Source organism: Urocitellus parryii, chromosome 8, assembly GCF_045843805.1.
Source record: "Urocitellus parryii isolate mUroPar1 chromosome 8, mUroPar1.hap1, whole genome shotgun sequence".
Classification (NCBI taxonomy): domain Eukaryota; kingdom Metazoa; phylum Chordata; class Mammalia; order Rodentia; family Sciuridae; genus Urocitellus; species Urocitellus parryii.
The window spans coordinates 48,959,553-48,962,886 of record NC_135538.1 but is presented as its reverse complement, the minus strand read 5'-3'; the positions used below and the strand labels follow the sequence as shown (position 1 = coordinate 48,962,886).

Below are 3,334 nucleotides of genomic sequence, written 5' to 3'. Positions count from 1 at the left end.
TCTAGGGCCAGAACCAGATCAGCAAGAAACAAATAGGAGCCCCTCTCTCCCTACCTCCTCTGCAAAGTATCTTCACCTGACTGCAAATTTCAGTACTTTTGGAAAATGATGTTTCATAAGTCAATGGATACAAAAACATTATTTTCTGAGACAAATGCTTTTTCTTACAATGCTTTTTCTTGAGCAGTTACAACAAGTATCAGAGCAGATGCTCAAAAATAGTCACCAGGAGAAAACTGAACAACTTAAAAACACAGGCAGAGGTGGATTTTCCCAGTCAACCATGAATATTGATAAACCACTTTCAGGTGTCTTTTTTTTTTTAATTGGAACATAGAGTGTTATACATAAATAGATTATTTCTACGACTCCTTGATCTACCTCTAAAACTGTCATATACTGTTAGGAATTTACAGAGAAATGAATTCTTAGATTAAAGCAAATGGCAAAATAAGTCTAATCTGAACTAATTTTTATTTATTTATTCATTCATTTTCTTCTATGTGGGATGATTAATCCTGAGCCGGAAGGGAGCAAGCTGGCCCTAGACTTCTCCAAGTCCATATATCTTTTCTTCCAATTCTTACATCTCCAAAGACAGGAAACCAAAGACGTGCCTTTGTAGGAGGTTTGAACTAATTTTTAAATAAAATACTTAGCATTATGATGACAGTAATCAAATTTAGAGAAAGGGAATTGTTCATATAGGTACTTGGGGCATTCATCTCTCAGTACTAACCTATTTCCAGAGGTCTCTGGATGGATACTCCCCAAGTGAAATTCTTATGCGGTAACAATTCTCCTTTGGAGAACTCAAGTTCTTCTCTCTCTCTTTACCCTCATCTCTCTGCCATCCCTCTGTCATAGCCCTTTTCACTCTTCTTCCAGCGTCAGGTTATGAATTCTCAAACTAGACTCTAAATTTTTAAGCAATTGCCTCATTATTTGGACTCTGATTATAGATCCTGTTCAGAGTTAAATTTTCCTTAACCAGCAAAGGTTACCAAAGTTCGGCATATGTTAGGCATTATTTTTAAAGGCCTTCCCCTCTAGTAAGCTACAGAAAGAGTAGATGACTGCAAACTTGCAAACCAGCATCCAGAAACATGCACTATGTAAGATTTGGTGCTTTCTTGCAATAGAAACCTTCCTTTTCTTACAACAGATATATTTCCTTCTGATTTTGATTAGACCGATTAAAATAGGAAAGGACCCATATCACCATCCCTCTAAGCCAACTTCAGTTATGAACTGAGCACCGTGCTTGTACAAGGTGTGACTTCTACCCTTCAAGGAAGCAGACAACATCAGAACGCCTTCATCCTACAAAGATTAGAGAAAATCCTGAAGTAGAGCTGGGAGGAGCAACTAAGCTTAACTCTAAGAATGTTCAGAGGAAGAAGGGTTTTCATATAAAGACCAAATATGACACAGGGAAGCAAGTTTAATGCTGGCCATAACACGCTCTCTGATTTTGTTTGCTTTTTGTTTTGTTTGTTTTGGTTTGGTTTAGTTCTGGGGATTGAACACTGGACAATCTACCACTCCAGCCTCAGCCTCCTGTTTAGCCTGGATTATAGGTGTGTGCCACCACACCTGGCTACTCTCTCTGGTTTTTTAAATAATATTTTACTTTTAATTGTGTTGTCCTAGTATATCTTCCATTAACCAGAGATAAATCACTCAATATATCGGTCTCTGTCTCTCTCTCTTGCCCTGGTTGTAATACTACTTAGTTACCTCAAAGTGTTGCTGGAAGGACTCATAAGTATGTTAAGTGCTTTGAAGATGAAAAGCAATATATAAATGCTTAAGTATTACTATAAAAGCTCAGTAAATGAGCTCATAGCATGTGATCTAAAAGGAACGCATGTGAATACAGAATCCACAGATAGCCAAACAACGAGAGAAGCTTCGGCTAAGACTCAGAACCCACATGACACTAAGCCCTTAATATCATCAAATGTTTCCAGAGCTGAAAAGCTTTCAGATATCATTCAGTGCAAGTCTTTTCACAGACTGAGAAAAGGGGCCTCACAATTGGCCAGTCCAGGAAAGCACAGATGAGCAGAGACAGACATGGCACAAGAAACCACATCTCCTTAGTGCCAACCCATCCTTCTGATACCTCACTCATATTAATCTACAAGATGTCAAACATAAGGATAAAAATAGCAAGCTTAGTTGAATTGCTGGCATGTGTTGCCACACATGTGAATATTGGAAAAAATACTGATTTAAAACTGAATTCTTTTCATTCAGAACTAGTGTCCTCCTGTAGATGTATTTTGACATTTATTTATATAATTGAAACTATTTCCCCAAATGAGTAGGTCCAAGGAAGGATCTTTATCTATACTCACAGGCTAATTATCCTCAAAAATATTCAAGGGCTGCTCTGGAAAGTAGGCAACGTTTGGTAGCTAAGAGAGGAAAAGAGATAACGTTGTTAGGTGACACCAACAATGTCTAGAGAAGTCGGCCAGAATGAATAAAAGGCCATCTGACACCAGTCTCTGAACTGGCCACTATTCTTTAGCAAACTTCACAAAGGAGTCTCCATGCTACTTTGGAATTTTATCTTAAAAAAGAAAAAAAAAAAAAATATATATATATATATATATATCATAGTATCTATCTATCAACAAGGCCATAACTCCATCCCCATCTGAGATGTCACAGGATTGAAGAGCTCTGCTCTGGGATACTGGTAAGGAACTCATCTTACCCACACAGTAGCCCTGTGCTGGTTTGATGAGGCTGCCTGAAGTTCTCTTCAAGTAAATTAACAGCTCTCATACTTGTGGTGGACCTTAGAGTCACATGGACAGGCTTGTTAAAATACAGATCTCTGGCTCTGTTCCCAGGGTTTCTGATTTGGCAGGGCTGGGTGGGCCAGATAATTTGCATTTCTAACAAGCTGATGATTTAGGGCCACACTTCGAGAACCACCAAGCTAAAGACAAGCAAGTAAGAGTTGACAAATTGTTTTGGCTCTGGTCTGATGAGCTATCTGAGTAGATGAGACCTGCCCAGAGTGCAAAGGAGTTTTAATTTTAATTAACCAGGTTAATTTAGTCACTATTGTCTGGAATTTGCAAATTAGCAAAACCAAATCTGGCCCACAAATATTTTAAATTGAATAGTTTTAGTTTTTAAATTAATTTGTTGTCAACATTTAAAATTTGTAACATTTTAATCTTTTTTCCCCCTCAGTACTAGAGATCAAAACAAGGGTCCTCTTCCACTGAGCTGCACGCCAGCCCTTCTTATATTTTATTTTGAGATGAAGTTTCACTGAGTTGCTGAAACTGGCTTCAAACTTCAGATACTA

At 37.9% G+C, this 3,334-nt stretch overlaps 1 non-coding gene across 1 annotated transcript; it reads right to left on the bottom strand.

Annotated features, from left to right (window-relative positions):
* Positions 1 to 499: 499 nt before the first annotated feature.
* LOC113187343 (small nucleolar RNA SNORA38) lies at positions 500 to 630 on the bottom strand. The gene has a single exon (XR_003301409.1). It is a non-coding gene; the product is annotated as a small nucleolar RNA SNORA38 (small nucleolar RNA).
* Positions 631 to 3,334: the final 2,704 nt, after the last annotated feature.